Genomic DNA, 11516 nt, shown 5'->3' with positions numbered 1-11516 from the left:
GGGTAACTATTTAGGGGGAAAATGGACATTTAATCAATTAGAGGATTTTCAAGCCTTCTCAATGAAAACTCCAGACCTGAAAAGTATGTTATATTCAAAGAAAAGATTCAAGACAAGCATCAAAAGGTAAAAATGAAAGAGAAATCACAAAGCACTTAATAAAGTTAAACTGTTTGCATTACTATATAAGAAGATGACATATGTAACTGCTAAAATCTTTATCATTAATAGGGTAATTAGAAGGACTTGAGAGAGAGAGGGAGAGTGACAGTGACAGTGACAGGGAGACAGAGAGAGACAGAGAGAGACAAGACAGACAGAGAGATAGAGAAAGAAAGAATAAACATCAAAAAAAATAAAATGTAGGGAAATACACACTTAGAAATCTTAACTCTGAATGGAATGAAATCACACATAAAATAGAAGTTAATAGTAAGATAGATCAGAAACCAGAATTTAAAAACATGTTGTTTACAAGAAACACATAAAACAGAAAGACACACATAGAGTCTAAAAAAGGGTTTGGAACAGAATCTATTATCCTTCATTTGAGGTAAAATACACAGTAGTTTCAATCATGAACAAAAACAAAAGTGAAAATAAACCTAATTAAAAGATATCATCAAGGAGAACCACATTTTGCAAATGTAATGAAATATGTATATTTTCTATATTTTCTATATTAAATATATTTAATAAAATAATATCAAAATTATTTACAATAAGTTGTTATGAGGAAAGCCTCATTTCTCAAATTTACAGGGAAGTGAGTCAAATTTATAAAAATAAGAGCCACTCCCCAATTGATAAATGGTCAAAGGATTATGAACATATGGTTTTCAGAAGAAGAAATCAAAGCTATCTATTGTCATATGAAAAAATGTGCTGAATCACTGATAATTAGAAAAATGCAAAATAAATCAACTCTGAGGTACCACCTCACATCTATCAGTTGGACTTCCATTACAGAAAAGGAAAATTACAAATGCTCAAAGAGATGTGGGGAAAATAAGGACAGTAATGAACTGTCACTGGAGTTTTGAATTAGCCCAGCTATTGTGGTTAACAAATTGGCACTATTCTGAAAGGGCTATAAGACTTTGCATGCTGTTTAACCCAGAAATACCACTAGTAGGTCCATACCCCAAAATATCAAAGAAAAACATAAAGGACCTATGTGAGGGATTGTCTGATGTTGGCTACTGCTATGTGGGGGTTGTGGAAAGATGGGGCAGGGACAAGGTATTAGGAAGTAACCCGAGCTCACGCTCCCGAGGCAGGGGGCTGTGCCATGTGGAGTTGTGGTGAACTGGGGTAGGAACAGGATATGGGGAAGTAGCCGGAGCATGTGCTCCTGAGGCAGGGGGCGGCAGAGGATGAGCTTCCTTTGTCACGTCCTCTCCCTAGGTGCAGTGCTAACCCCAGACATCTCCTTCCTGTATCTGATCCTACAATCAATGACTAGTAGGCTGGCTGAGGAGGAGGGGCTAGGAAGGTTTATAGGGGTGGTAGGGGTCGGAGCTTGCTCTCTCTTGCTCCTGCTCTCTTGCTCTGGCTTTCCTGCTTGGCCTTGCTGTGATGGCCTCTGAATAAAGCTCGAGTGTTTGCACCTCCTGATCGGCTCGATTCTGTGTTTATCTGGGTGGGCACCGAAGACTGGTAAGTATGACCTGGGCAGCCTGCTCCTTATAGGAGGAGAGTGCACTGAGCGACTGGCACAGACCTTTATGAACTAAAATATTTAAAGCAACTCTGTTTGTGATGGCAAAGAACTGGAAATTAAGGGGATATCCATCAATTGAGGAGTGGCTATACTATACAAGTAGTGTTATTTTATTGTGATGTGACATTATTGTGTTAGAAAATATGACAAGGTTAATGGTTTCAGAAAAACCTAGGAGGACCTATATGAATTAATGCAGAGTAAAGTGAGAAGAACCAGGAAATAATTGTACATAGTAACAGCCATATTGTAATGATCATCAAATGTGGAAGACTTAGTTATTTTGGTCAAAATAATGATTCAAGATAATTCTGTAGAACACATTATGAAAAATGATATCTATCTCCAGAGGGAGAACTCATGAACTCTGAGTATGAAATGAAATATAGTTTTTTTTTACTTTATTTTTCTTGCATTTTTTTGATATGGCTAACATGGAAACATGTTTTTCATGAATACATATGCATATCTAATTTATTACTTGCCTTTTTAGTGAGATGAGCTAGGGAACCCAACATTTAAAAATAAAGCAGTAATGTTTAAAAAATAAATTACTAATAAAGTGAAAAAATCCTAAATTTTCAAAAATTGCCAGATATAAGATTTGTTCCAGTGGATGCATTTGTCTTGAATTTTCTTCCATCTGTATTTCCCTACCCAAATCACTGTTATGTACTTTTTCCTACCCTATCCTTCCTCAAGGAGTACAATTATTAAGTCATAGTCCTCTTCTGTATCCCAATGTATCCCAACACTATCTTTATAGTTGAGTATTTCAATTTTCATATATCTTGATAAACCAATTCATTAAACTTCTTAAAGTCCCATTACCTGTCTTTTAAAAATAATTAAAATACCATTTATTTTTGGTATTTTATTTATTTTAAAAATATATTTATTTTTATATTTTTCAGTAACAGACATGGATGGTTATTCCTTTGATTATGTATATCCCCATAATCCAGAATATTTAAATGGTTGTCTAATTACACTATGTTGAAATCAACTAGGTGAAGCAGTGGGCAGAGTTCCTGACATCATAGAGAAATCTATGCTATATATTGAGAACTGGGACCTCACTGATATGACAATACCCTTATTTCTCTTTTAATAAGTTTTTGTTACACTCCTACTTTGTATCATGACAACTATTCCAAATATTTTCCCCTCCATTCACTGTGCCTTTTTCATATCCTCTCATTTCCTCTATTCAGCTCTCTCTCACCTTCTCTGAGAAATTGTCACTTTGTTCATCCTTTTCATCTCTCCATTATTACAAAACAAAACCAAGCAATCAAAAACCTTCATTTTACTATCATATCTTAGACCAGTTCTTTTTCTGATTTCTCTCTAGATTCAAAGCCTTACTCTCGGATAAAGACATTTCCATTCAATGTTTTCACTATTCTACCTTCCATTCCTTTCTAAAAACCTAATCATATTTGATGTCACTGACTGAATAAAAATACTTTTTTCAGGATTACTAATCACCTCAGTTGCCAAATCTAATAACTATTATCTCAGATCACTTCCTTATTTACTTCTTGAGACCTTTTGACATTGATTAGCACCCCTTCCTCCTATATGTTTTCTATACTGTTGGTTTTCATAACACTGCTTTTGCACAGGTTGTATCCTTCAAGTTTTGCATGTATTCTCCTCAAACTCATCTCTTAAAATCTTTAGTTTTCTTCAAGACTAAACTCAGGTGCTAATTCCTAGTGAAAGTCATTCTTCAACCTCCTTGTTGATATTCTCTTCTTCCTAAAATTATCTTGTATTTCTTTATCTGTGAGAATGTTGCATCCCCACAATAGAATATGAGATTAAGATGGGGAGTGATCATTCCTTATTTTTTCTCAATAACTGCAGAATTTATTACCTTACATATAGTGAACTCTTAATTAATACTTTCTGGTTCTTATTTCTTCCCTTCATAGAACCTAAGATAGAGCTTAGGGTCCCCACTTTCCTAAACACTTTACTAGAGGTTAAGGGGGAAGGGAAAACAAAGTAAGGGTATAAAATAAGTGAAACTTATGTAATGCAGAATTGATAGTTGTCATTTTAGCACATGGGAATCGAAAAATAGTATATGTCTAATCTGTCCACATATGGAGGGCTAAACTTCCCTAGCTTTCTAAATTAATTCCATTCTGACTTCTTCATCTCACTTTTTTGTTTTTTATATTATTAATTTATTTTGATTAATCAATAATCACTTCCAAAAGCTTTTGAGTTCTAAATTTTTCTCCTCCTTCCTCCTCACCTCCCTCCTCAAGACAGCACCCAATCTGATATAGCCTAAAATAGGCTACACATTCCTATTAAAAATATTTTCACATTAGTGATGTTGTGATAATTAGAGCCAATATGATTCGGGTTTCATTCTTGATACTAGCAATTTGGTTTTCTTCTTCTTTTTTTTTTTGATTAAATTAACCAAAGGTTTATCTATTTTATTGGTTTTTTTTAATAAAACTGACTCTTAGTTTTATTTATTACTTTAATTTTTTTATTTTAAGCTTATTAATTTCTTCTTTGGTTTTCAGTATTTCTAATTTGGTGTTTAATTGAGGATTTTTAATTTTTTTTTTCTAGCTTTGTTGTTGTTGTTGTATGCCCAATTCATTGATCTCCTCTTTTTGTATTTTACTTATGTAAGCATTTAGAGATATAAAACTTCCCCTAAGAACTACTTTTGCTGCATCTCATAAGTTTTGGTATGTTGTCTCATTATTGTCATTCTCTTGAATGAAGTTGTTGATTGTTTCTATGATTTGTTGTTTGACCCAATCATTTTGTAGGATTAGATTATTTAGTTTCCAATTATTTTTTAGTCTATCTATCATTGGCCCTTTGTTACATATAATTTTTATTTCATCATGCTCTGAAAAGGATGCATTTAATATTTATGTCTTTCTGCATTGGATTGTGAGGTTTTTATGCCCTAGTACATGGTAAATTTTTGTGTATGTGCCATGCACCACCAAGAAAATGTATATTCCTTTCTATCCCCATTTAATTTTCTCCAGAGGTCTACCATACCTAACTTTTCTAATATTCTATTCACTTCCTTAACTTCTTTCTTATGTATTTTGTGATTAGATTTATCTAGTTCAGAGAGGGGGAGGTTGAGACCCCCCACTAATATAGTATTGCTGTCTATTTCTTCTTGTAATTCCCTGAACTTCTCCTCTAAGAATTTGGATGCTATACTATTTGGTGCATATATGTTAAGTAATGATATTACTTCATTGTCTATGGTGCTATTTAGCAGGATGTAGTTTCCTTCTTTATCTCTTTTGATAAGATCTATTTTTGTTTTTGCTTTCTCTGAGATCAGGACTGCTATCCATGCTTTTTTTTTAAAATTTATCTGAAGCATAGTATATTCTACTTTTACTTTTACCTTTACCCTTTATATGTCCCCTCGTTTTAAATGTGTTTCCTGTAAACAACATATTGTAGGATTATGGTTTTTAATCCATTCTACTATCCACTTCCATTTTATGGGACAGTTCATCCCATTCACATTCACTGTTATGATTGCCATCTGTGTCTTTCTCTCCATCCTATTTCCCTCCTATTTATGCTTTTCTTTCTTCTTTCTCCCTTTCCTTCCTCACTCATGTTTGGCTTTTGATGACCGCCTCCCTTGGTTTCACTTCCTCTTTTTTAGGCCCCTCCCTTTTCTTCCCCTTTACCCTTACTACTGCTTCTCTCCCTTCTATCCCCACTCCATTTTCTTCCCCCTTCTCTTTCCTACTGCCTATAAGGCAATTTAGATTTCTGTTTATGTTATTCCTTCCTTGAGTCAAATCTGATGAGATCAAGACTCAAATCATGCTCATCTCCCTCCCTTCTTTCCCTCTACTGTAATAGGTTTTTGTGCCTTTTCCTGTAAGGTAATTTACCTTGTTTGCTCCTCCTTTCCTTTTCTACCAGTACATTTCCTTAGTTAGAGCAGATTAATTCACTTACTTAGATTCATTTAACCCACTTGATTAGATTTTTTTCATCATTACATCAAAGGCAACTTATACACACTTCCTCTATGTATATCACTTTAAATTTGTGTGATAACAATAAAGTTCTCAAGAGTTACAAGTGTCAACTTCCCTTGTAAGAATGTAAACAGTTTGCCCCTATTAATAACATGTTGTTGTTTTTTTTCTGTCCCATTTACCTTTTTATGTCTCTCTTGAGTCTTGTACTTTCAGATCAAATTTTCTGTTGAGCCTTGGTCTTTTTATTAAGAAGGTTTGGAAGTCCCCTATTTCATTGAATGTCCATCTGCTCCCCTGAAAAATTATGCTCATTTTCACTGGGTATTTAATCCTTGGATGTAATCCAAGCTCCTTTGCCTTACAGCATATCATATTCCATTCCCTAAAATCCTTTAATGTCGAAGCTGCAAGGTCCTGGGTAATCCTGACTGTGGTTCCATGATACTTAAAGTGTTTGCTTTTGACTGCTTGCAGTATTTTCTCTTTGACCTGGTAGTTTTGGAATTTGGGTACTATATTCCTTGGCATCTTCAATTTGGGATCTTTTTCAGGAGATGATTGGTGGATTCTTTCTATGGATATTTTACCCTCTGGTTCTAGGACTTCAGGGTAGTTTTCCTTGATGATTTCCTGAAAGATGCTGTCCAGGCTATTTTTTTTTCATTGAGAAATTCAGGTAGACCAATAACTTTTATATTGTCTGTCTTGGATCTATTTTCTAGATCAGTTGTTTCACCAATAACATATTTTACATTTTCACCTATTTTTTTCCTTCTTTTGTTTCTGTTCAAAAGATTCTTGTTCTCTCACTGAGTCATTAGCTTCCATTTACCCAATTCTAATTGTTAACAAATCATTTTCTTCTATTTGATTTTGTACCTCCTTTTCCATTTGACCCATTTTATTTTTTGAGTAATTCCTCTCCTCAGTGAGTTTTTATGTCTCCTTTTTCTGTTTGGCCAATTCTGCTTTTAAAGGAGTTGTTTTCTTCAATTAATTTTTGTCCTTCCTTTTCCAAGCTACTGACTCTCTCTTTCATACCTCTCATTTCTTTTCCCAATTTCTCTTCTATATCTCTTATTTGACTTTTAAGGTCCTTCTTGAACTCTTTTAAGAAAGTTTTTTGGGCTTCAGACCAGTTCATAATTTTTGAGGTTCCAGATGTGGGTTTGTTGACAATGTTGTCCTCTTCAGAATTTCTGCCTTGATCTTCACTCTTCCCACGATAAAAATCTATAGTACATTTTTTTTTGCTCATGGTGTTTGCTTATTTCCTGGCCTTTAAAAAAGATTGTGCTCTCCTGCTGAGAGAGTAGGGGGCACTGACCAAAGTTTCTTGTGCTGGGAGCCTGGGGCCTGGGCACTGACTTTGTGTGCTGGGGCCTCTGATCTTGGCAGTTGGAGGCTGTAGGGTTCTGGCAGGTTACCTAGTGTTGGCCTGGAATCAGCAATACTGGAACTCTAGGGGTAGGATTGGGTAGTCTGGCCTCTGGAGGTTGCCTGCTCACTCAGGCCTTTCCTTTCTCTCCTTTCAGATTGGTATTTCACTGCTGAGGGATGTTTCTCCACTTGGGGCTTTCCCCCTTGGATCACTTCCCAGAGTTTTGCTGAGGCACTGGAAGACTTGACTGCTGTAGGTCACTGAGGCAGGTGGTACTTTTCTGAGCCAGTTTCCATGGGTTCCCTGCTCTTACTGAGGCACTCAAGGGTCTTGGTGTTGGTGTGCACCTGCTCTACCACCTGGGCTTCAGAATCTCCCCTGGTAGGCTGAGGTGGGGCTTTACCACTAGCTTGCTGGGAAGTCTCCCATTCTGTACTGCTCCCCTTCCCTCAGTGCATGAGGGGCCTTTTAGGTTAATTCCTCATGCTACCTGGGCTACTGGATTGCTGCACCCTGTCTTTTGGTTCAGCTATTCCAGGGTTTTTCCTAGGCACAATATTTTCTGGGCTTTCAGAGGTTAATAAGGGATGGTAAGTACGACTTATTTCTTACTCCACTATCTTGGCTTCTGGAAATGAAACCCTTCAACTCACTGTAATCCCTACTAATTTCTTCATATCACCTTCAGCGCTGCTATAATGCCCAAAATTTATCTCTCCCTAGCTATATGTACCTTAATACCTATTACCTTTTAAAATTGAAAGCCTTCTCTCCAATTGGCCCATCCAACTTCAACTGTCTTGAGTCAGACATTTTATAGCAAAAGAAGTTAATATTTCATTTTAAGGATAATAGAGAACCACTAGACTTTTTTTTTGACAGATACATGGCATTGTCAGCTTTGTGTTTCAGGAATATAAAGTTGGCAGATATGTGTAATTAGTGACTCAATCTGCAAAGTATTGAAAGTGAAAATTTCCAAATTCCAAATACAATTAGAAAATCATATTTGTCTTTGAAAGTTTCTTTAAAACATTTATTGATTTTTGTTTTTATATCATCTTCATTTCCAAATATAGCATTCCCTGATTTCTTATCCAGAGAAACATCCCTTATAAATTTATACAAAGAAGAAAGGGAAAAAGCAGTTTATCAGAAGTAAAGAACACATCAACATAGATCAGTCCCTTGCCTCTTCAGAGAATGGAGGGTGATAACATTTTACTACTTCTTCTTTGGGGCCAGTTTGGTCACTATAATTACACTGAATGTATGTTTAATTTTGTTGTCATTTCCTTCTGCATTATGGTAGTCATCTGTATTGTTTACCTTGTTCTGTTTGCTTTACTTTGAAACGTTTGGTTCTTTTATTCATTTCTTACAACAAGTATTATTATTCCATTATGTTTTTGGACCATAATTCAATTCCATAATCAATGAACAAATCATTTATTTCCAGATCTTTGATAGTACAAAAAATTGCTGCTATGAATATTTTGCTGTGCATGACTTTATTTCTTAGACATCTAAATTACTGGAGAGTACATGGAGAGTTCAGGGAGGACTAGCACCTTTGGTGTGAGAGCTTACCAATCCCTTTTCAGTGGACATCCTTAGTGTCTACTATCACCCAACTCTCACCTGTGCCTCCAAGAAGCTATGGCATGCACAGAAGCCACATATCATTAAACTGTCTCAGTAAATAGGCTAAACCAGGTTCTGTGTAATCTACAGGCCTAAAACCTTTCAGTGAGTTTGGGAGATGTCTATTTCAAGCATGTGAAGACTTTACCTGGTAGAACGGTAAAATGAGAATGGTTTGTTCCAAAGCCATGAAGGCAGCAGAAGTAGGTACTGTGGAACATGTAGAGCTTAGTCGGACATTGAAGACACCAAGGTCATCCACTGTATCTAGGGCCATTGTCAGTCACCTTGACTTTTGTCCTGCCATGGGAATTTGAAGATTCAGCAAGAGTGTGGCTAATGACTTTGTACAAATCTGTCTCACTTAAATCCAATTCACATGCCAATTCACCCATCATTGGGCCTCTTCAAAAACAAAAGATGAACAACAACAATTGGGCCAAATGATTTACTGTAGTAATTTTAATTACTTAATTCAAATCATTCCAAATTTTTTTCCAGAACAACTGGACAAATTAAAACTCTAACAACACTTTATTAGTATGTTTGTCTTTCTGAAGCCCCTCTAACTTTGACAGTTTCTTTCTTTTGGATTTCTTTTCTTTTCTTTTTCCTTATCTCTTCTCTGCTTTTCTTTCCATTTCTGCTTTTTTTAATATGATGTGTGTGGCATAAAATTTCAGAGCTGTTTGGATTTCCATTTCTCATACTATTAGTGATATAGGAGAGATTTTGTTGTAATTTTGTTAATACCTGAGAATTGCTCTTTGTCTTCTACATTTGTATTAATTCCTTATATGTATATCTTTATTCTTTGCATTTTTCTTAACAATTACTTCTGAATGATTTCTTTTCCTAATAACATTTTAAGCCAAATGCCTGAGGAGAACAATTAAGCTGCACAGAAACAATTAAATCAAACTTTGAGGGTAATGTGGTTTCAACTTACAAACTTCCTGGAACATTTAATGAGAAAAGATTACTACAGAAGTGACTTAGACTAGTTACATCCCATTTATTGTCATGACATGTTGATTTGCTTTATGTCTTTTCCACACTATATATTACTTTATGTACACAGAAAGAAAACTTATTATTTGTTCCATTTTATGATGCATGGTTTTAGTTGTGGGTCATAAACAATCAGTGTGAGATTAAAGGTAAAAAAAATGTTTTCAAGTTTTAAAAGAAGAATATGAATGTTGATAGTATTTAATCAGATTGAATTTAAGTAGGTCTTTGCTGTTGGGATTTTATTTTATGTTACTTTCTGTATAATATTTCATTTGATCATCAGAAGAATCATTTGAGGTAGTACAAGTATTACAATGCTCATTTTAAAAATAAGAACAGATGGGCTCAGAGAGGTTTAATGAGTTGTTCAAGTCATATAGTTATGTTAACACTTAGTGTACTTTGTCATATATCACACTCTTTCCCTGGTAAAGACAATCAATTAAATTATAAGCTAATACTTGAAAATGTCATTGTTAAATCTTAAAGAAAATGAAGGGAAAATGTATTTTTCAAGTTTCCCTTTTATCTGGTCCTGATTAAAAAGTTTTCTGCCTTGAACCAAACAGATTGCAGATATGATCCCTACTATCCCACAATACTTGAACTTCTCTACCATAATTGGAGTTGGGGTCAAAGCTGGAGTCTATATCCTATCTTGATTTGCTCTTTTAAACCCAGAAATAGTGGAAGGCCTTGTTCTCATCAACATTGATTTCAGTGCTAAGGGCTGAATGGACTGGGCTGCCCACAAGCTGACTGGCCTCACTTCCTTAATCCCTGAGATGATCCTAGAGCACTTCTTTAGTCAAGATGAGTTGTCTGGTCACTCAGAGCTAGTGCAATGGTATTGAGATATTATTATACATGCCCCCAACCTAGAAAACATTGAGCTCTTCTGGAACAGCTACAACAACAGCCAAGACCTGCACTTTGAGCATAGGTGTGATGCAACCCTCAAGTGCCCTGTGATGCTTGTGATGGGAGACCAGGCACTCTATGAAGATGCTATGGTGGAATGTAATTCCAAGCTGGACCCAACCAAGACCTCTTTCCTCAAGATGGCAGATTCTGGAGGTCAGCCCTAGATGACCCAGCCAAGCAAGCTGACTAAAGCCTTCAAATATTTTGTTCAAGGAATGGACTACATGGCATCTTCCTGTATGACCCGATTATTCCAGTCTTGAACTTTTTCCCTGACAAATAGAGTTTCAATTGACAGCTGCAGTTCTCTAACTGACTCTCAGAACAGCAAATCTGAGTTTGTAACTTCAGGTTCTCCAGGACATGCTATGGAGTTCTCTTCTTGAGCATTCCTCCCTCCCCTTTTGAAGGACCTGGCCCTCACCCACCCCTGCAGCCACTCGTTGGGGGTGATAGGCCAGATAGACAATAAGAGAAAGAGGTGGGACAGATTCTGTAGGAGATGACTTTGACCTTTTGATTTCTACCTTAACCTTCACCTCTAACTCCCCCCTGCCCCAAATCCTGGGAGAGAGATACTGATGTCTCTTAGGGACCCAGACTCTTGACTTTTCATTGCTGGATTGTGTCCTTATTTTGGAGGAAGACTTGAAGGGGATATGCTATTCCTTGATCTAAGAACCTTCAGATGAGGGAAGAGGGGTAGCTGCATCACAGTTCAGATTCCTTTTGTCTAGCCCAGGATGCATTGTAATAAGGGCATCTGGTGAACCCACTGGGAATGGAGTTGATAATGCTGATTCTGATTAATCTTTATTCC

The 11516-nt window shown here is 36.1% G+C and overlaps 1 pseudogene; it reads left to right on the top strand.

Moving 5' to 3' along the window:
- The first annotated feature begins 7408 nt into the window (after window positions 1-7408).
- On the top strand, window positions 7409-11082 carry LOC114038442 (annotated as a pseudogene).
- Window positions 11083-11516: the final 434 nt, after the last annotated feature.

Source organism: Vombatus ursinus, unplaced genomic scaffold, assembly GCF_900497805.2.
Source record: "Vombatus ursinus unplaced genomic scaffold, bare-nosed wombat genome assembly UNPS02011014.1, whole genome shotgun sequence".
NCBI classification, from domain to species: Eukaryota; Metazoa; Chordata; class Mammalia; order Diprotodontia; family Vombatidae; genus Vombatus; species Vombatus ursinus.
The sequence above is the reverse complement of the archived record's forward strand: the minus strand, read 5'-3'. Positions and strand labels throughout refer to the sequence as shown.